General features: G+C 39.7%; 1 long non-coding RNA gene across 1 annotated transcript in view; it reads left to right on the top strand.

Moving 5' to 3' along the window:
* Window positions 1–8,757: 8,757 nt before the first annotated feature.
* LOC140252140 (uncharacterized) overlaps window positions 8,758–23,145 on the top strand; it is a 29,552-nt gene continuing 15,164 nt past the window's right edge. Inside the window, exon 1 of the long non-coding RNA XR_011903548.1 lies at window positions 8,758–8,900. This is a non-coding gene — a long non-coding RNA (uncharacterized lncRNA). The remainder of the gene's footprint in view (window positions 8,901–23,145) is intronic.

Genomic DNA, 23,145 nt, shown 5'->3' with positions numbered 1-23,145 from the left:
AACTCTTAAGATGAGAACCCTGTAAGTAGCTTTCTGTAGTGAGACTTCACTGTCCCTCATGTGACATTCTGAAGGATAAGGTGTGTTCTGAAATGTAGAAAACTTGATTTCATTTCTTGATGTGTATGTTGTTATGCAAAGAAGATTTTTGTCTTTCAGATACAAAACTCCTAGAGAATTTAAATTAGCTTCAAAATGAAGTGAATCTTGGTTCTGAGGAAAAATAACATAATGATTATTATAACAGTGTTTGTGAAATGCCAAACTTTAACACACAGCAATCAGCCAAAGCTATAAGGCAGTGTCAAACACTGCACACTTAATAATTGTAAATGTTATGTGAGTGCGAGTAGCTTGATTAAATTTATTAGAAATGTGTTACTAGCGTTTTAAGAAATAAGGTATTTATCACAAAATGATGATTTCTTCACTTAAGCTCATTAGGAAATCACACATCAATTCATGCATAATTACAGGGGAATTTCTGCCACTCACTACAAATCATTACCACATTAGCTAAAGTTGACTTAATTTATCTGTGATTTCAAAAAGATGGTATCTAAATAGAAAAATTACGGAGCATGAAGCTATCAACCTTGTCACAAAGGACTTAGACTCCTCTTATTTGTTAGACAAAGATGCACCTTTAAACTCCTTTATATGTAAAGCTCATAATTTTCAATGAGCTCTAAAGCTTTTCTTCCTATGTTGGAATCCCATATTATGGATCCAGTGCCAGGTACTTAATGAATAGTTGATAGTCAAGGCACGTTTGCTTGCGCCAGACATACTCATTGTTTTTAATGATCATTGCAGTTTGAGATTGAATTGAAAGGGTCTGGGGGAGGCTGAGAGATGGGGAAGGAATAAGTTTTGCCTGTGCGGGTGAACAGTCCCACAGCAACAAAGCAGAAAATGAGCATTCTGCCGACGCCGGCAGCACTTACATTGTAGCATTTACATTCCTGCAGTGTTTACTGTGGACACAGTTCTCCTGTGGCCTGTTGTACCTTCCCCGTTTCTCAAACTTTGCAGAAGTTTGAGTTTTACGAGTAACTGATAGTGCCTAAACTAGAAGTGAGGCTGGACATTGGGTGTTTCTTCGGTTTGAAAGATTTCTGTTCAGGAGTTTGCAAAAACTCCTGCAAATGGGCAAATGAGGCTTGGAATAATTGGGCTGTGCGTTCAGCTGTCCAGGAGGCATATAGAAATATAGTTTGAGATTCAGGCCTTTGCAGGGGAGAGAAGTTGCTCTGTGGCTTTGCAGACTTTCATTATGGGAAACATGACTTAGTGCTGTCATTTTCCTATTCTGTATTCAAGTGTTGTATCATTCTTACTGTTGGAAAGTATTTGTGTCACAGTTATTGAGTCTAATTAGCAGGGTTTTTGTCTTTTCTAATCTGGAACATTTGTGTGATATGCCTTACAGTTATACCTCTAATAATTGCACCAGCACCTGTGCGTGGAGAGGGGAAGGAGCAACTGTGGGTGAGGGATGTCAGATTATTTTGAAGTTGGTTTTGCTATCAGGAATGAGGTGCCTAAAAATACACTCTCTGTGTTTTGGCAAAGTGTTGATACTTTGTTTGTTGCAGTCCTTCTGAGGGATTCTTGGGCTTCTTTTCTTTTGGGTCTTTTTGTATAAGCTTGAGCTCTGCAAGCTGAAAGTTATGCCCCTCCTTCCAGATTAGTAGCTCACATTTATAGACTGAAGCATTGTTTCCTGTTTCTTTCTGCATTTATCTCCCTGGCAACATGTGAGACACTTGTGATTTCTTTACTAGTAACTTTCAACTGAATTTATGATCTCCAATACAGTTTCAAGGGCTGTTACCTCCTGAGTAAGCTGTGATGTTGAATTACATGTGGTAAATTAATGATTCTCAGTGGTGTTACTATATTTATGTGCTGCTTTTCACATCTTTAGTTCTATAGTATGTGAGGTTGGAAGAGCTGGCTGTGCCAATGAAATGGCTTGATACTGCCAAAAGGGGTAGTCCTGCTCCCTCCTTCTTTCTGGTTCCAATCTGACCCTCTGCTGAGCTGACTCAGCATACTAAACATACTAAGAAATATCCACTTTTGTTGTTGTCTTTGTTTGTTTTGTTTTCCTTAAGAATAAGCTTTCCTTCCAGGGTTGCAAATTGAAAAGCTCCTTGAGTCGTTTGTGCTTATCGGTGTCCGTAGATTAATAGATTTTCTCAGCTGTCTTAAGGAATCTCACTTATATCATATAGTGTGCATATATATATACACACACATATAGTCACAGTATCTTTTGAATGTTTTAATAATATTTTTTCTATTTTCTCTCCTATCATTATTTCTATTACCATTTTTTATGAAAATGCTAATAGCCATAGAAATGGGTGAATATATATCATAAAAAGCAAATTTACATTTGACAAGAAATCTGAGATAGCTAATGTCACTTCCACTTTTAAGAACTTTAGGATACAAACTAAAAGAGTTTCAAGATTATTCTGTAATTAAACACATCTGAAAAACAGACACTTTGAATACTGAAAAAAGTGGATGGAGTGTGCACTATCATCCTAAACTTATAAGCAAATTTTTATATCACAGTATCGCATTAGAAGTTGCCTCACTGTCTATCCATTTAAAAGCAAGTGTAGGAGAAAGTCATCTTAATTTGTGCAGCTTTTATGCTTTTAGAGTATTTTCTGTCTTTAATCTTGAAACAGACATTTGTGACCAAGTTTGTGATTTGATGTACTGAATGAATTTGGTTCCTAATCTCACTGCATGTAAAAATCACGCTATGGGTAGTACTCATGTTTTCAGCTTTCATTTTGGTGTTTTTGTTTTAAGATTAATCTTGAAGTGAGTGTTGCACCCTAGGTAGAAGGCATTATATTTGATGAAGAATGCCAGCTTTGGCAATGGATGAAAACATTGTGATGATTTAAAAAAAAAAAAAAAAAAAAAAAAAAAAAAAAAGAACAAGAAGGGAGGGAAAAGTCCAAGAAACCCAAGAAACCAATCTGGGTAGTCATTCTACTGTGGTGACAGCAGCAGTTTAGTACATTGTATCAAAATGAATGGGCTTTGCATAATTGATTTCAACACACTAGTAGCCTGAGGTCTAAGCTGCTCAAACCCAGAACTTATTAGCCATGCTAGAAAAATGGAGGAAAGCTGCAGTCTGCTACAGGGGAGGTAGAGAATAGCATTGCTATTACAGTAGAAGCCTTAAAAGTAGGACAGAACTACTAAAGGAAACGCCCTTTTTATATATATTGGAGTTATTCTGTTTGTCTCATTCAAATATCACATTGAGGTATTTTAAAGTCTGTGTGCAACACCAAATACAGAAAATTAAAATCTTACAAGTCTGTAGATTTCATTACCTAATTAGAATGGCATCTCTACACAAGTGCTGTGGGATCTCTTGTAACTGGGATGTATTCTGAATAATTTCAGAAAAGAAAACAGATACAAAAATATAGTTTTAGGACTTAATTTACGTTTTCTTTGTTGCACGTTCACATACTTAACAGATACTAGTTTTACTTAATGTTTTCTTTTGGTGATATTCAACAAGTGTGTTTTCTGGAGTTTTCTAAAGTGGGTGAAGTGCATCACTGTGTAATGGAATGTGAGAACACTAGTAGTTTGATGTAAAGTTGTGTTGAACAAATGAGACACAGTTCTTTTTACTGTCCTGTTTCCGTGAAGCATTTTAGAAGCATGTGTTACTACTACATGTTGTCTGTTTGCTTTGCCTTTTCTGGACTGATACTTGGAAGTGTCTGGAGAGTCTGGATTCACGTGACAGATGCCTGAAAGCATAGTGATATGCTTAATAGAGGAAAAAATAGATCAGCTTTGCTGACTTGGATCAAAGATGGGTAGCTGGAGGTGAAGGACTGGGAAACAAGTTTTGAATGAAATAATGTGTTCAGTATCAGGATTCCTAGACTATTAGACTTCTTTAGAAGACTATGACAAAGCTCTTCATTAGTGTTCGTTACGCTTCATCCAGCAATGTGAAATATTGACAGTGGCTCCTTTAAACGTGAGTGTTTTGCATAGATCAGCATCATGCACCTTAATTATGCCTTTGCTCATATAAGGAGCTAAACGGTATTAAGAAGAATGGTGTACATTTATCAGTAGTGGTAAGGTTTATTCTGAGTGAATCCAGTGCTGCGACTGACTGAATGAGGTTCTGTACTCTATAATTAGCAGATTTCATAACCTATTTTTAAAAAGTTTGACTAAGGAAAGTTTGAGTAAAGAGAATTTCATGTTACTGCAAATGTTTTATTCATTTATTTTCCTATTTGTGCTACTTTCACAGAAACTTCATAACCTTCACAGAGCTGCAGAGGTGGCTGAATTATCCAGTACTGGCTAAACAGAGACTACCTCAACAAATCAACTAGGTGTCTAGTAGTTTTTACTCATAGGTATAGACTTCTTCAGCTTATGAAATCCCTCACGACAGAGTTGTTAATAGACTCAGGTGATCCATTCTAATGGATATATTAATTTATAGGACCAAGTTTTTAAGTATAATTTCTGTGCCAGTAAAGCTATTGCTATTTTTTGGGAGTTGGATCATGATTTTTTTTGAGATTTCTGCTGATGTTGTTGAAGGAGAAGAATATAGGCCAGGTTGTAACAACCTTAAAAATATTCAGATGTCGCTCTCATATCTGACAGGGCCCATCAGCAAAAAGTTGTGTGGCAGTTCAGCTTTGCCTGTCAGAGCAGGTTTGACTGATAGGTGAGGGAAATTCACTCATATTTGTTAATAAAAATAATAATAAATGATAATATGAAGATCCTTTAGATCTAGTTGGAAGTAGCAGCTGACCTGCCGACTCTTTTTTCACTAGTTTGTGAAGAAATTTAAGATAGAGCTAGTATACTTTTTTATATTAAAATAGATATTAGTGGACAAATTGGGTTGGTGTAACAAGCTTTTTCCATCAAAAAAGCTCTGTCAAATGCATCTTTTGTGAAAACCCTAATAACTCCAGTAATTCTTGATGTAGAGTTCTTGATCTGTGGAGTCCTGGGTAGTAAAGCTCGGTATGTAGCACACACAGATAGCTTTTAGAAATGTTTTTACATCTTCTCTCTGAAGCCTACCCTTCATGAGATAGGCTTCAAATAATTGGGTTCAATTCTGAAATACAGAAGGCAGTCCTGAACTGTTTTGAGCACTGTCAAATCTTAGTAACATCAGCAGGAGAGCCAGGAGTTCTCACAGCAAGCACTGAGCAAGAAGGAAACACACTCCTTGTGCAGTTCCTTTCTATTTCAGCAGGCTTGCAACATTTGCCCACATATAGATGTTCTTATTGGCTTGATCTTGGTGAAAGTATCTACTGTATAGCCCTTCTCAAATATTTTGGAGAAACATGGGAGGAGGAGGTTTTTTATATGAATCACATTCTGCACCTTCTTACAAAGCCAGTCATTAAGTCTTAGCACTGGCATTTTTTGGATGGTAATGGAGGATGGGAAAAACGTAACTAAAAAGCTGAGTGCATATATGCGAGTTATGTATGAAGTTAGTATAATCTGGTGCTTTCTGTTATAGAGATCCCATTTTAAATTGTATACAACTTACACTTTAGAAGTATTTGTGGTAAACTTCTTCAGATCAAACATCTGCCTCACGCTGTGTTGTGAGAAAGTTTCAAGTAAGTTGGCTCATTTCTGAGACTGAGCCTAAGGAGTAAAAGTATTTTTCTCATATTGAAATAAATGCCTACCTGTTTTATTTTTGTAGCTCCAGCCTGCGTTTTCAAACAGAGACTTGGGATTTGTCAGGGCATCCATCCAAGTCTACAATTAGCTATGTTAAAGTTGGGCACCTCTGAAAACCTGAACTCTCTCACTCATCAGGCACTCATTGTCAAAGCCTAATGGCTGAGCTGAAGATTCACAGAGGTGTTTAGTCTTCTGATGAACTGTAGGTTTTGGAGGCAAGGGGGCAGATATTTAGGAAGGGGTGGTAAGCCCAAGTGTAATTGTGCACATTGTTCTAAGACTGAAGGTTTTATCTGCAAACAGCACCTTCTGTCCCTTCATGTGTTTTTGATGCTCGCTTAACTGAAGACACTTCATCTTTTCATCCTAAAGCTTTGGTATCTGAACTGGTCATTCCTTGTAATTAATCTTTCCTATTGCAGCAGTGTGTGGTGCTGAGACTGATTTTCCCCTTGCCTTCTCACAGTTCTTGATACTGTAGCCTGAAGGAGAACTGATATGCTAGGAGTATGAGGTTTCAGGCAATAAACAGATTAGGGGCCCAGGGAAGGGGGTAAGCAAGAATGGAGAGGTGGGAGCTGGAAGGAGTGGGTGGAATAGAAAGTAGGAGCAAATTTTGGAAGAATAGAACAGAGAGGAAGGGGGCTGGAGTGTGCAGTACATTGGGAAAGAGCAGGTGGGATGAGGGCAAACAGTTGAAATTAAGCAGGGCCAAGAAGATGGGAGAACAGGACTGAGGAAGATGGATGGAACAAGAGAAAAGGAGAATTGCTACAGTGGGTGGATGTGAATGAAAACAGGGAAAGAAGCTGTGGCCTGGGGTACCACTTTTTTCTCAGAAAGTACAAATTCCAGAATGAAAGAGAACCAGGATTAGGCTTGCTTGAGTTACGTCTGTCATGTGCAGATTAAATATTTGTGTTTGATGATGTGTTTGCAAGTACCCACTTCTGTTAGATTCTGGTCCTGTTTGATTGTGTCTGTTAAATTCTTACGTGTATTTTTGGCATACTAGTGTGTTACTGTCTGAGGATAAAAAAATGTAATTGTTAGTCACCTAATTTCATTAGAATATTACGTTAGTAGTTTTACTGAGTTTCTCTTGTGTTTATTATTTTTGGTATTTAAGTATGAGGCTCTTTGTGTAGACTTTTAGCAGTGAGCCTGCATAGGTGGTTTCATTTCTACTAAACATGATAGCTGCAATAGAAATCTCTTTCTTCTGTGAAATTGTTGTGATTCCGTGTTTTTTTCCTACTGTACCCTAGTTGCAAAGATACTTAAGAGAGGGAAAGTGAGCATTACAAAAACATACATATGGATCCAGATGAAATATTTTATTCCATGATCAGCAGTAAAGCGGTGTGTTAGTAATAAAGCATACCTCTGCCATGGGTCAGAGCTAAACTCAGAGGCAAGGCTCATCCTCCCACACCAATACCAGCATTACTAATTAAATAGCTGCCGTGGAGGGTTGTTTGGGAAAGGAGTGCTTATGTGATTGGAAACAGGGGAATCTTCCTGTTTGAATACAGAAGTAGACCAGTTTCCTCCACCAGCTACTGCTACAGTGTCTTAACTTATTTTTTCTATTAGCATAACTTCCCTCTTACCCATAGCTAACTCCCAGTTAAGGCACCTCATATCCAGCAGGAAAGGAAAAGAAGAGATACTCTGCCCTGAAAGTGGTCTGACAGGATTAGTATGAAAACTATGCAACTGACATTTCACTTCTCCCCACTGAAGCCTCCCTGCTCTCACTCATAATTTTATGTTATTTCCTTAGGCAGTGAGTGGTCTGGGACCTGAAATATTGAGTTTACATCTAACCATGGGGAAGATGTGTGACAGTTGCTTCAAAAACAGCTTGTACTGTGCATCTCCTCACTCAGTCAGCTCTCCTTGGTTTTCTGTCTAGTTTCTTACTGACACTTCTCATTTCAGAAAGCAAACAACCAGCATTCAAAGAGTATCCGTGGCTTTCTGTTGTCTATGGTGTGATAAAAATGGAATAATTTTCCCAGAAAATAAAATTGCTTAACACTGACACGCACATATTTTGCTAAGAATGTTGGAGGTGAGTTTCCCTGGATGTTGGTTGACATTGTTCTTCAGACTTGTTAAGAAATGAAAGATTCCTGGTTGTGGCTTTTCTCTGTAAAACAGTATATTTGCCTCTGCCATAGATGATTTCAACTGGAAATAGTTGGTCTAATTTGTGTATTTTATAAATGAATAATTCTAGCATGCTTTCCTTGAGCTGCCTTTTTTTCAGGTGTTCATACATAAAGCTGTATTAAAGCATCTCAAGAAAGGTAGGCAAAGATGATATTGCCTGTTTTGAGGATGAAAGCCAGGACAGGGAAGCCATGCTGCTATAGGGAGAGAAAAGGAGCAGCACTGATATGAGCCACCCTTTCTTCCTTCTCCAAGTGGCTTCTGCACACGTATTCCAGCTCCTTCTTTTTCTCTTTTCTCTCTCTCTCTCTTTTTTTTTTTTTTTTTCCCTCCTCAGTAGAGCATGGGGAGTTGTCAACACAGCTGTCCTTGCAGAGCTGAAGTAAAGTAGGTGCTAGAACAGTTGTTACACTGCTCCTCCCAGCAGTATGGTACCCTATGGGAATTGCTTGTTTCTTCTGTGACTACAGACAACCCTCCCTAAACAAACCTTCTTACTGCAGTTATAAGAGGGGGGCGGGGGGGAAAGCATTTGATTTAAAGCCATGTAAATTTTGGTGCAGTGGTTTGGCTTAGTTTTGCTATATTTCTATGAATAATCAAACTACTGAAACTACTTGAAAGCCTTTGAAGTAATGGTTCAAGACAGCTAGTAATTGGTGGGTGGTAGACAGGATTTCTTTTTTGCTGCCCAAGTCTCCCTCCTAATTGTTTCTGCCTCTTGTCATCTGTGTTGTTTTATCAATTAGCAGTTGTGGACTAATTAAATAAGACATGCATCGGTTTGCTAGGTAAGGTGGTTTACTTAGTAGCTGTGGAAGCCTCTGTATAGTCTTCATCTCCCAAATCCAATATGCAGTGTTCTGGTGTTTCCAGCATTTGGAGCAGCTGTTGATTCTAAACAGGACCTGTTACCCAGCCCAGCTGTATGCATGCCTAAGTAGGACTACATTGACCTTTTGTGCTCAGAGGTAATGCTGCTGTTTTCAAAGTGAATCTTACCTGTTTATGTTCTGGGTAGTCACGTGTTTCATTCATTTAAGGAAAATGCATTTATGGCTGCCAGGGGGTTGCACTCTTTGAGGAAAGGGGTGAAGAAGAGCTCCTCATTTTGCACTTGCTTATGCTAATTTAAAATAAGAAAATCTCTGAAGCTGATATGAGTGAGTATGAGCAATTTTCTGACCTTCTGCACATTCCACTGCTAGTAGGTAAATCTGCAGAGAATTTCTTGGAAAGATATACCTACTTGTGGATCTTTGACTCCAGATGCTAATTGAGAAAAATACTAATTAAACAATGACTACTCTTCCAAACTACCCCTCTAGAGGGATTTGAAACCCAAAGCTGCATAAAGAACCACAGCACTGATTTCCCTAACAAAAATTTTGCTAAAGCTGCCCTAAGATTCCAGTCCCAACATCTTTATGAAATGTACTTTATTTAAAAAGCAGCTTTGAATAGAAGATACTGAGGATTACATAGTAGTCAGTTACTAATGATACAGAATAATCTGTGTAACTTCATAGAGGTTTGCCTTTCCTAGAGAATGACTTCACATCTTGAAATCAAGTTTAAATAATACAGCTTTCACATATAATGGATGTGGTTTTGGGAAGAACACTGGTGAAAGGTATGGCTTGATTCAAATGGAAATTCTAAACCACCTTCAGCAAAGTGTGGATATAGAATATGAAACCACTTCATCCCTGTGGAACACAGTAAAATGCAAGTCAGCCATTAAATCTCTTAGTTCGTTTATTCCCTTTGCAGATTGTACAGCTATTAAAATTACCGTCTTTAGGGCTAAGTACTGAAGAGACTCAGTGCAAACTCTATTCAATCTTGCATATTGAATTTGGCCATTTCAGGATGAATGGAGGCCATTTATGAGCCTTTGGGGAACAGGTGCAGTCAGTATTCTTTCCCTTCTGTCCACCAAAAAGTTTTTAAAAATCTTTCTGTAAAAAGTAGGGAAAAAAAAAAAGTGAAAGAAGTGCCATGCTAAAGTAGCACGTTTACACATAGCCATGGCTACCTTGTTTAAAGGAATTATCCTTTAAGGATGATGTGATTCCTGGCAGACGACAGGTTATCCTGGTGGATGACAGGTTGGCTGTGAGCCAGCAGTGTGCTCTCATGGCCAAAAAGGCCAATGGCAAGAATGCATTAAACAGAGGTGTGCAGAGGGGTGCATTAAACAGAGTGTGGCCAGCAAGTAGAGGGAGGTGATCCTCCCCCTCTACTCTGCCCTGGAGAGACCTCATCTGGAATACTGTGTCCAGTTCTGGGCTCCCCAGTACAAAAAGGACAGGGATCTCTTGGAAAGAGTCCAGTGGAGTGCCACAAAGTTGGTGAAGGGCTTGGAGCATTTTCCCTGTGAAGAAAGGCTAAGTGACCTGGGACTGTTTAATCTTGAGAAAAGAAGACTGAGTGGGGACCTGATCCAGGTCTAGAAATATCTGAGGTGTGGGGGACAAAGTGGTGAGGCCAGACTCTTTTCAGCAGTGTGTGGAGACAGGACAAGGGGAAATGGCCAGAAGCTGGAGCATAGGAAGTTCTGCACAAATGTGTGCAAGAACTTCTTTACAGTGAGGGTGATGGAGCACTGGAACAGGCTGCCCAGGGGGGCTGTGGAGTCTCCTTCTCTGGAGATATTCAAGACCCGCCTGGATGCCTACCTGTGTGACCTGGTGTAGGGAGCCTGCTTTGGCAGAGGGGTTGGACTCAATGACCTCTGGAGGTCCCTTCCAATCCCTACGATTCTGTGATTAGCTGCAATTAGCCAGTGGTCTACTACACAAAAATTATCTTCTACTATGATGGTTCTCTAACTCAGAACAGTTCGTTGCTAAATACTAATATTTTCCAGAGACTTTTTCCTTATCTGTGCAACCATGTTTCTTTAGCTGAGTGTCTAAATTCAGCACAAGCTGCTTCCTGCCAGGAGTGGGGACTGCAGCATACAGTAGAGAATTGTCTGATGCCATCATGGGATAACAAGGGAAAATTTCTGTTGTCAGAAGCTGCATTGGTGGGTCAGTAATGTTCTAATGCAAAACTGGAGCCTATGAAAATCATGAGGAGTGCAACAGGGAAGGGTTTGTTGCTAGTAAGGGTAGTTTCACTGAAGAAGCACCTATTCCTCTAACCAGCAGTGATAGCAGCAACCTGAATCTCTGGGGTGGCAGCAGCACTCCCAGCCTTTCTTAATGGACTGAGCCAAGAAAAGACTACCTCAAAGGTGACAGTGAACACTTCTGATCAGTCAGAGATATTTCAGATGTATTCACAGTGAACATGTAATTGTTGTATCTGATGGTTTGGTCTTGTGAGCATTATATATTTCTGGGTTTAGCATCTGATATCCACTTTGTCCTGAGGAAGCAGCAGAAGTTTTGATGTAGTTCACACAGCTTGCAAATCCCACCTGGGTTTACAAGAGGAATGTCAGGGCCTGCTCAGAGGTACCCTGCAGACTGTAAGTGCCTGCTTGATAGGGTGTGTGAATAAGTGGAGCTTTGCTGGGTGACATCACTGTTTGCACAGCATGTAGGTGCCCCTATGAGATCTTCAAATGACAGGATAGACCGGGCTATATTGACAATATAGCCAAGTGTCCTAGATTTACCCCCATAGACACTCCCACTGGCAAATAATTCAGCTGAGCAACTGTTTTGGCTGCTAGGAAGCCCTCCAGGCTTTTAACAAACCCTGCCCCTTTATCTGAATCAGCCGAACAAGGTGTTTTGTACCTGTGTGCTAGTACTGGCAGCTGCTAAAATGATCATAAATGTGCTGACAGAACTCTGTCCATACCAGCATTATGTTAGGAAAGGACTGGATATGCTAGTTAGTCAAACATCTTTCTGTAATATTAATAATGTGTGATATTAATACAGTCCAGTAATCTTTTCAGACTGTGTACAGATATATCCTGGCTCGATGATGTGAAGAGTACTTCCTTTTGCCCAAAAAGGATATATGGGTATCTGAGCATTTATTTGTGTAACAGCTTGCTTCTGTACTGATGAGAACATGGAAGATACATTTTTGTGCTAGGGGAAAATAATTTGACAGCTGTTCTGTATGAAGCTAGTTTAGGACCAGACCTGTAATGGCCAGACTAGATTTTCATTATCAGTTGACAATTTTTTGTGTACATCGAACATTTTGGATGAGTTCTTACATATGATTTCAATAAATGTTGGCAAGGACTTAGCAACTGTGCATAGTAGCTATTGCAAGATATGTTTTAATTGATAATATATAGACTTACATAATGCCAGCATCATACCTTCTGTAGGAAAGTCTACATTGTTAGGGACCCAGAGGGTAGTCTGACAGATTGGGTAGAGAAAGTAATGTTGCTAATGTAAAAACGCTATGTAGTTGGGGACTTACAGAGCTGCTACGTACAGAACTTGATGTTTTCCTGTCTTGCATGTTGTTTATTCCCTGTAAATGCTAGTATAAGTGCTAGCAAATCAGAGGGGAAGCATTTTGTACTTGAGTTTGTTCAGGTGTGAAGCAGTGCTTGGAGGGATGAAGCTCTGGAGAATGTAGCCATCAAATTCAATCATTTTCTGTGAGAAGAACAGACGCTGCAGTCTGGAGACAGGCAGTGGTGTGAGCTGCTGTGGTGCAGGTTCATCACAGTTTGCTTCTGCTACTACTTGAAATCCTGACTTAGAGTGACGCCATTTCTCAGTGCTCCTTATCTTATTTGTGCAGTGTTGTTCAAATGGTGTGGTGGGCAAGCATCTTCAGGTGTGGACAAGCATACTCATGTACTCAGGTCTTGCGCCTACAGGGCTTGGAACATAGCCTCTCAGAGAGGAATTAGTCTGGTGAGTAATTGCACCACAGAGTACCAAACATTTCATAGCCATGGAAATCCTTGTATACTGTAGCTGACTGGCTGTGTTCCAGCTCTTACTGTCAGTTTCTTCAAGTTAGCTGTGTTTTAATGCACTATTTTTGCTGGAACCTAGTGATACAACATTTCAATTTAAAGGAATAAGTAGTGTTGGATTTCACACTTCTTTGCCATATCTATTGAAAATATGCCTGACAGCCTTTTTTAGCTATAAAGTGTTAGTAAGGAGCAATTAAACTGAATAAAATGCTTTTTCTGTTTGTACAAAATAAATAATAGATTTCAGTCCTTTCTGGCACAAAGCGCTTTACAAAGTTAGATGCTGGTACTATGCTGCTATGTAGGCAGCCATTATACACCCACAACAGTAGCCCACACAAGCAGCCTCGGGGATTGCAGCTGTCTTTATTAAGAAGAGGAGACTTGCACTGTGCACTCTGTTTTTGTCTACAGAATCTGGCGGAGATATGCTGGAAAGGTTTGAATGTCTTGTGAGAAGGGTGGCACTTGTGATACTGATCAGAGCTTATCTGTAAGGCTGCTTATTTGGGGAAATTGAGCTCAAGACGTAGTGCAGACTGAGTTTATGGTACTGATAGCTGAATCTTGTTGCTGTCTTTCTCACAGAGATCGCTGAATCTTACAACAAATTTGAATAAAGTCATTAGATCCGTACAGAAAGGTTAGAAGAATATATCCGGGATGTGAGCTAAGCAATCATCATAGAAAGGTGACCTAATGTTGTCAGTCTGCTATTTAGCTGTTGTGTTTGGGAACTTTGAAATATAGGCTTACATGTCAGAGGATGTGGATCATCCTCTCTGAAAAAAACTAAGGCCTTGTGTAATTTTCTCGGATTTGATATATAAATAAAGGCATGCAGGAACCAAAATACCTCTTATTTTTCAGTGCTGGAGAGAGAAGGGATAAGGTCACCCCTAACGTACATAGAATCATTAAGGTTGGAAAAGATCACTACGATGTCTAGCACAACCATTACATGGCTATTACTTCAGGCTCTTTGGATCTTTGCATTGATCAGAAATGTCTCAAGCAGAATTCAGGCCTGGAAAGGTCTCTTGCTTTCCCTGATCTAATCTCCCATTTTTTTAATTTATTTTTTTTCTCCCTCTCACAAAAATGCTGCCTGATCTGAAACTTCTTTGCAGGGCATAATTTTCAGTCCTTCTGATTCTAGTAAGCAAACTGGGGAAAGGCTAATAAAGTAATGCTTAATTATGAATGTTAAAAGGTTTTGGTTGTGATGGTCTGTTTTTCTGTTCTGTAGAATCACATTCCTTTGCTAGCAAAGTACAACTCAGAACATGGACCTGTTTGGGGAATGCTTCTTGTGCCTGGTAAAACTAGATGCTAGCAAAATTGTGTAATCCTGGAACTGTTCTGTACTTAGCTGAGACTAATGTTATTAAAAGAAATGGTGGATAAATTAGGAAATGAGCATCCCGTTGCCAGGTCGACCACATTCCTTATTTGTAAGTATCAGTTCATGGATGAGGAGGATAATATGTAATGATGACAGACAAGAGCTGTGAGCTCTACCTAGCACTGTGGGAGGGAAGGCCGTAGAAATGGATGCCTTTAGCAACAGTGACCTAAACCCTTCATTCTGTTATCGCTGTGTTTACATGTCTTTGAGGAAGAGCGAGGATTATCTGAGGGATCAAAAGGCAAAATCCTGTCTCTTAATTAATTGTATTTCAGATTCCTGAGGACACATACAGCATATTTTCTGTGTGTTTTCTCAGATTTCACTGATGGTTGGAGACATTGAATCAGTGATATTACTTCATTTAAACTGCCCTCAACTTCCTTGTTTATAGTAGAAGATTTACTCCCTTTCCAGGTTTTGGTTTTAATCCTGTAAATGCTTTTTTCAGGGATTCAGTGCAAACCTTCTTGTGAAATCTTTGTAAAATAAAAGAAAAAAAAGTTTGTTCTTGTTTATTTGTTTCTGCTTCTGTTTTTGCTGGTGGATTTGTTTTCTAGGATTGTTTTGTTTTGTTTTCCCCATTAGCTGGGTCTGCTCCATGAAGCCAGAGGTTATGTTGTTACAATGAAAGCATGGAGTGGCCAGAGTCTGTTCCTTTTCCCAGGCTGATGGCATTAGAAGTGTAAAGAGCAGTGATTCACCTGTTTGTGTAATAGGTGTTTTAAAGTGAAAGTTTGAGCCAAAAAAAGTAAAAGTTTGCAGCAAATATCCTATAAGGTACTTATTTTGAGAGTATGCACTGTATCATGTTGGCACAGATTTGTATAAAACTTGTTATGGTTCTAGCTCTGGTCTTGTTGCCTGTCACACAAAGGCTGGGAATACTGTAGTGGGAAAAACATGCTCATGTTTGAAGCAATCAGTGCCTGTCTTCTTTTTTCAGCAGATATTCTTGCAGTGAGATTTAAAAGTTAGGCTTCCAAGGCAGAGCCATCTTATTTTCTCAAGTGTTGGGTATCCAGCAGTTCCTGTTTTAATCTGCAGAATTAAATCAAAAATCATGGTGCATACCTAAGGACATTTGTGCAGATAAATCTGCCCAGCTTTGAAAGTCTTGCCCAGTAGGTGCAGCCTGGGTGGTGAAGAAATTTTAGGAGGACAGCTTAGGGTTGCGAGAAGAAACTATTGATATAAAACATTTGCTTTGAAGCTGTCAATAGTTCTATGAAAGTGGCTGCTAATCTTTTCTACTCCAGTGTGTTTCCTTCCCCTTCCCTTGTTTCCTAACACAGTCTTCATTTGACTGTGGGGAAATCAAGCCTACAGTATTGTTTTATCATGTGTTCCCATGTCATTTTCTGTTGTATTTGCTTAAGTCAAAACAGAATTGAAGTACTCTTCTTTCCACCAAAGCTTTCTGTTTTGGTGAGGAGGAAAAGAAAACCAATAACTTGTCTCAAATGTTTAGAAATGTAGTTTCATCATTACAAAAATGCTTTACAAAGCAAAGGGAAGCAGTGGCTTTTGCAGAGACTGTACATGAGGGAACTCGGTGAGCGTATTTTATTGTTTCTGAAATGCAAATTTCTTGCAGGGGAAAAAGGAACACTTCTCTGTACACAAAAGCACTGTCTTTTTCTCTGTTGCCCAGCTCCGAATATAGAAATACTGTATTTGTCTTCTGTTTAGAATAAGCAAATAATAAGTGTTCAAGTGTGTGTTTTTCTTTTATCTAATACGAGTACTTTTTTCCCTCTTTCCATTCAGCTAAGTCATATTCTGTTCTTTATGTGACCTAGAATAGGCTCCCTGTTCTTAATCTTGTTATCTGCTTTCTCAGCATTTATGAAAAGGTTAAGATACAGTAGTTGGCCCCAATGATGGCAGACTCTTTATTTGTAAAACTGCTGCTTTCATTTTCTTCTGAATTCTCCTGTTGTTTTGTGTGCATGCTATGTTAGATATGGGTCTTCTGTTCTTCCACAGATGCAAATAGCATGTTCGTGGAACTGAATATAATGATGATGTATGTAGGCATGATTGAACAGAAGCACTGACCTGTAAAATACGGCATAATGCTATTAATTGGAAAATATGATCTAGTATGTCTTATTAAACATAGAATTATCCATATTCTCTTAGCTGATTTTGTTACAGCAGTGTGCGTATGTGGCGTAATGTTACTGATGCCTCAAGGTTTTTGTTTTGATACCTAGAAGTGTTATTTGGGCTTTGATTGGTTTCTCTGTGTTCTGTCATACCATGTTAAAAAGCTTTGGGTAGAGAATGTCCCCAGTAAAACAAATCAAGTCTGCAGACTCTGCTTTTATTAATTATTTTCCATATTCTCAGTTAGATGGATACTTTTCAGGTTGGTCTTATTCTTATGGAAAATTGTCTTGATAGATGAGTAGCTCAGAGCAACATCTGTAATTTATGGATATAGTAAATGTGGGCAGTCTCTCACTGTCTTTACAGATGTGCTTTAGGGCAAGTGAGATGCTCAGATAATGGAAAGGGGGAGTGTTAATAAATCTCAGTCAGGAAGACAATACTTACATCTTTTCTTTAAAACAAATTCAAAGCCAAATTCTAAATTAACTTTGTAAAGCACCATTGATGCTTTTTCTTCAGTCTGTCGCTATTGTTATATTGAGTGCTAGATAATATGCATGATGTGTAATTTAAAAATACAAGTAATTAGACCGTGAGATGTATTTTCCAAAGCAGAACCAGTAAATCACTCAAGCCCCATAAAAATGTAAAGTGGTGCTTTTGTTTAGTTATTGGAATCATTTACGTTGCTTTTGGTGTTTGTTTCAGAATTAGAGGAACTATTGCTGTATATTGGGCGAACGACTGCTGTAGTAATGATGATACTGTAATCTGTGAGCACTGTAAAGAAAATGAACAACATAGAATTCACTGCTGTGGAACAGACCAGTGATCCGTACAGATTTGTGTCCTGTCTCTGACAGTAGCCAATCTGTGATGATTCAGAAGAAGAAATACACACAGCCAATTGTGTTATAGTGTACCTCAGAGGGAAATTTCTTTCTGGCCCCAGATGGTGCTCAGTTTATGCCTTAAAGCATGAGGATTGATAGCTATTGTAAATTTTACCTTAGCTAGTGTAACCAAATTGGATTGCTCCTTGTTGTCCGTAACCTGCCCTTCACATAGCCTTCCTAGAATTACAGTCCCCTCCATTATTGCTGGATTCATAGCTTTTATGTTTGCTCTTTTATGCAGATGCAGTATTATAGTTCAGAAGCTTGTGCTGTTGTTTTACACGATGTCACAAACCTTTCTGTTTTTCCTTAGTAATAGCCTGGCTCAACACTTTGGGCTAAACTGAACATGACGCTTTCCTGTGGGACAGAGCAGCCACTTCACTCACTCTGGAGCAGAAATTTCTCTGCCAGCTTGATAGCAGGTATCCTAGGCTGAATGCAGGAGCCTTGGTGCAGATTGAGCTGAAGAGTACACCTAGAACTAATGCTTCAAGGCTTTTGTGTCATTGCAATGGTTTGTAAGAGTTGAAACTGAGCTGGGAGTATTACCGTACTCTGCAATCTTGACCTCAGCAGCCTCTGGAAGGAAAATCAGTGTCAATTGTGGTGAACTGTTTTTTTCTGCATCCTGGAAAACTGGTGTTTTTTATCCTTAGATGAAGACATTGAGGTGCAAGGTTCTGCTGTATAGAAGAATGTTGTTTTCTTGCAATGTATATGTGAGTTTTGGTCCAAAACCTATGAAAGTTCTCTAGATTCAGCTATCATACAGGCAGAGACCAAAGTATTTGTATTAAGCCTCAATACATTTCATTTGTTATGCACCCACCTATTAAAGCCCCATAGCATGACAGGTGCTTTCTGACATGTGATACTTTAACAGAATAGTTGTTTATTGCAGACAAATACTGACCTGATTTTAGGCTGGCATTCATACTGCCATACAGTGCGGGCTTTTGAAACTGCTTTCACTGATCCTGTTACCGTTCCAGGTCTTCCTGGGTACAGGCTAGTTTGATGGATAACAGGATTCATGTCCGACTGGTTTGAGCATTGCCACTCAGCCATCTCCCTGTCCAGGGTAAGGAGAATCCACAACAATACTTATGCAGTTACTGTCCTTCTTGTCTTTGCCTCTGCGGGTAAAGATCAGTCTCTGACTTCACAGATAATGTTCAAAAAGCAGCAAGTGGTTATCACAGGAAGCCGATTTTGCTCAGCAGCTTACAGACTTGTCATTAGGAGCTGCCTTTCAGTCTTCAAAATGTGTGTCCCACTGTCGTTTTGCTGCTCCTTGGGAGATAATTAAACAACTCATGTCTCCTGCCAAATGACCAGTCAAGGCCAGGGGATCTGGGATTCCTGAATGACAGCAGAACATCAGAGCAGTCTTGGGAGAAAAAATTCCCTTTCTCACTGAGGGAGAGGAGGCCCAGCCTTGTTTTAGGCTTCTTCAGTATTATTGTTGATGTCTCTTTCAGAGGGTTCATCTAGACGTAAAGTCGGTAGGAAGAAGTAATGCTTTTGTTTGTTGTTAAGTGGTAATGCATCTCATGGCCTATCTGTGAATCTCAGCTGATCAAATCCAATAGAAATTGTCCTTGTCAGACTGCAGGAGCTGGCACATTGCCTCTTCCTTCATACCAGAGTCCAGTTCTACCCACATTGCAGCAGTTGAATGGTCACTTGAAATTGTGACATTTTTTATGTTTAGTGGGAAAGCCTTTCTTAGTACTGCGAAGGCAGGGGCTAGCGGTGATTCACTGTTGCTGCTTTAGCTTAGGAAAAAACTCCAATTGGTCCTTTCAGGCTTACAATGATATGTCCCTTCACTCATTATTTTAGAAACAGGGTTTAGCTGGAGAGGCTTCTTTCTGGTGGAGCTCCTTCTGAAGCCACCTTTCAGTTTACTCCTCTCATTGACTTTTCCCTCAGCCCATACTAGTTCAGCACGGGGCAGCTGGCTGTGGAGCTCGAAATCCAGATGCAGCAGTCTCTGTGTATCAACAACTGTAGAGGGCCAGTGCTCATTTGCATCCATGCCGCTTGACAATGGGAAATTAGTGTTTTCTTGCTGAAGACAAATGAAGTTTTGTATACAAGCAGATATGAACTGCAAAATTAGGCTAGCTTACTCTCAAATCCCATAATTTCTTACATCACAAAACATTTTGTATTAGTGTATAGGTATGGTAATAAAGTAATTACACAGACAGGAAGCTGTATACATTGGGAAAAAAAATTAATTCCATGTGATTTAAAGATTAGATGCACCAATTTAAAGATGAGAAATAAGAGAAAACCATCTCCATGAGTATTCATATATTAGACTAACATCCTGCTCTTTCTCTTTTGCTGTGTTCTGTGATACACTTCACCTTTATTGTAACTGCTATGCATCTCTTCTTATTTTAATTACCTTTTCTTATGTTTCATTACAAGTTTCAAAATTCAGAAATCCTCAGGCCGTCATTTCAAGAAGGAAGCATGCCTTTGTATTGAATGCTGTGGATAAGCATGGGGTGGGTAATGGGAATTCAGGACCTTCTGTAGTGTCTCACAACTCTGCTTGGTGGGGTGTGCTAGACTGTGCTGAAGTCCCTTTAAAACACTGATCTGCCCTTGCTAATTCCTTTCCTACTTCAGGCTAGTAACAAAGAAAGACAAACAAAATCTTTCTTCCTGATCCTGTGCAATCTTTTAGTCCCTGCTGACATTTGATGAGGGTTGCCTTGACCCAGCAGGCCCTTCTGGTCATCAAGGCAAATTCTCGCCTTGGGGTTAGGAAGTTAAGAGGTTAGGAAGTTGCCCTGGGGATTCAGATCAGCCACAGCGTTTGGGTGCTGTCAGTCAGCTGCTGGGTGCCATCTTTCAGCTGTCTGCAGCAGTGGCCTCCTGGCCCACCTGTTGTGCAGCAATCTTGAGGCAATGGCAACTCCCATTACATTTTGGAGAGCTGCATGAGCAATACCTGTAGCTTTTAACTTCAAAATAAAGAGGTGGAGCATAGCATAGATGCCCCAGTGCAAGCAATGCTCAGAAAGTAGGAGGCTGCCTAGTGCAGTGGCACTGAATAAATTAACAAACATTTACAGCATGTGGTTTTTAAAGCAATGTGAAGATCTTTCCCGCTAGGTAAGATAAGGGAAATGCTGCTTTGCATCCTGCCCCAGCCAGAGCTGGGGGAAAGAAAGGAATATTCTTTCTCACAATGAGGTGTATTAACCTCCCTTTGCAGAGATGAAACTCATGCGGTGGCAATGTCTGGATGCTGCAGATTACCCAGGAGAGGCTGCATTGTGCAGGCATCAAGTTTCAGCAGTGTTGGATTTTCTTTGTTGGTTTTGTAACAGCCGTGTTAAATTGATTTACATGAGCCATGGAAGTTGTTCAGTGGGAAGAAGGCTAATTGTCCCTTCGGTCCATTCTCCTGTCCTCGCGTGCAAAAGGGAATCTCAGACCTCCGGGTAATCCCAGAAACACACTCACAGGGAGGTGTGATTTGTGTTTGATGCGCAAAATGGTGACTCACTGTAATCTTCCTTATATGTGCGCTCAAGAGGCCAAACCTCATTTTTGTTTGTCTTGTCCCCAAGTGCTATTGAATAGGCTTATTGTGTGAAATAACCATGAGTGTCAATCTCTGGTATTTCACCTCAGAAATTAATAATACTTTTTTGAGACAGTCTCCCTCAACTGTCAAAGCTGTAATACTGCTGAGCGATGAGGCCTGGAGGGGGTTTGGGGAATGAGCTTCTCTGCATAGGTGCGATCGTGATGTGAGCCCAGACAAACTGAGCTAAATACACATCGGAATTTGCTGTCAATTTTAAATGTTCTTTCAGGAAAACAACTTACTTCTTTCCAAGCAATTTTTTTCCCACAATTTTTAATCCCGCGTGGCAAACCTACATCCGATTAGTTTCTGCCTGCCCTTCAGAAGAAACAAAGCAAACTTACCCATCTCCAGCACAGTCACTTGCGTGCTATTAGAATCAACACAGCTGATAGTTGGCAGCTGATAGACTGTATGAGGTGCTGTATAACTCTGAAGTACTTCTTCTTGAGCAGGAGGCAAGCGTGTCAGTGCTATATTTAGTGTGGAAACACGGGTGGCACAAAGCTATTTTTCTTAAAATTCTTCAGGAAAATATCAAATGTTAATGATCAGATTGCATTGTTAAGATGCTGTTAATTTATTAATTTGTTTTCTGTCATGTTTAAACTGGGCATCCTAATTAGCTAGTTTGGTGTGTGCTGTGCCTAGCTAACTGTACTTCTAAGGGAAGGTCTGTTATACCCGGTCCCGTTAGTGTCTTAGTTTTACAGGAATAAGCATACTTTGGAAAAAATCTCTTCAGACACTATATGAAGAAGTCATTTATTTCATTCTCCTGGAACATTTCTAAAGAACGTCTGCATGTCTTTTGATTCCCTGCTCTGTCTTCATTTATCAGTGTCATTCCCTAGGACACTATGTTGCGGTTCCAGGGAGAAAGTCTGCTAATGCAGTAAAAGCATTAGCACCCACTAATCTCTTCTAAGTTGCTTTACTGCTTTTGATTCCTGAAATGTGATAAAGTAAGTAAAATTGCAGGCTTTGCTGGCTTCTCTGGTATTGGATGGTATTATAATTTCCTTTATTTACAAACAAATGCAGGCTTTCACATTCACATGTATACAATTGACAGTGTCAGCTGGAGCAGCATTACTGTTGCAGTCTGTATTATGAGGGCTGCTCTGAAAGTAGTGCTTCTGATTTTATTCGATTGGCCCATGACATCACAGGTAAATGTTGGTGGTATGGCAGTAGGGGTTGAACCGTCCCACCAGTATTCTGTTACTTCTTGTTGCCATGTGATAGGTGGCAGCATCGGGGCAGTCTGAAAAATGTTGTCTGACATGGAAGTGTGTATGAAGCAAAAGTGCGTCAATGAATTCCTCCATGCAGAAAAAATAGCACCTATTGACATTCATAAACACTTGCTGAACACTGATGTAGAGACCAAACAGCAGATGTGAGCACACTGAGAAGTGGGTGGTGTGTTTCAGTAGTGGTGACAGCAATGGTGGGTCACCTTTACTGGTGCAGATTTCGATGAGTCTGGTTGACAGAAGGACATGTGTACTCTTGTTCATTGGCTATGTTGAAACATAGCATTTTGTAGCTAAGAATTTGCTATATCCAACAGTGTTATTGTGCTCTGTTATTCTATTATTTCCATGGAAATAAATAGGAGACATTATTTTGAAGTGAACTACATATATTGAACACCACAATTAAAATTGTTACTTCACCTTCTAATGGGTAGAAAGCCTTGATAAACACTTTCTTCTTTTGCTCCTTGTCACTGAAACACTAGCAGGTGTCAGTGCATAAAATGCATTTTAATTTTAGGCCTTCTTTGTATTGTTGAATTGCAAGGAGTACTGTGTCTTGTTCACAGCACAGTACATTGGGTTTCTTTTGGTCAGGTGCTCCCATTAGCTGTTCTGCAACCAAACTGTCCTAATACCCGAGAGGCTGCTTCTAATTTACAGCCTAAGGGCCAGCTTATGCCTCTTTCCTTCTTGCATCAGCTTTTTTCCTGTCTAGTGTTCACCCTGCTGTAATTGCAGATAACATTCCAGTTGCCACTCAAGCTAAACATATCCGCTCCTCTAGCATTCCCTTGTAACGTAGGCATGTCTGGACTAGTATGGCATCACTTGTCTGCCTGGTACCTGTTCATGTATCTCTCCACTGTTCATGGAGATGTTATCATGGGCAGTTCTTAAAAGCCCTTGTACAGTGGCATTAATAATTTTCTGTCTGCTTTGGATGCCTTGATTGATGCTTCTTCATATCACATTTGTCTCTTTCATAGCTGAAT

Source organism: Excalfactoria chinensis, chromosome 4 (genome assembly GCF_039878825.1).
Source record: "Excalfactoria chinensis isolate bCotChi1 chromosome 4, bCotChi1.hap2, whole genome shotgun sequence".
Classification (NCBI taxonomy): Eukaryota; Metazoa; Chordata; class Aves; order Galliformes; family Phasianidae; genus Excalfactoria; species Excalfactoria chinensis.
The sequence above is the reverse complement of the archived record's forward strand: the minus strand, read 5'-3'. Positions and strand labels throughout refer to the sequence as shown.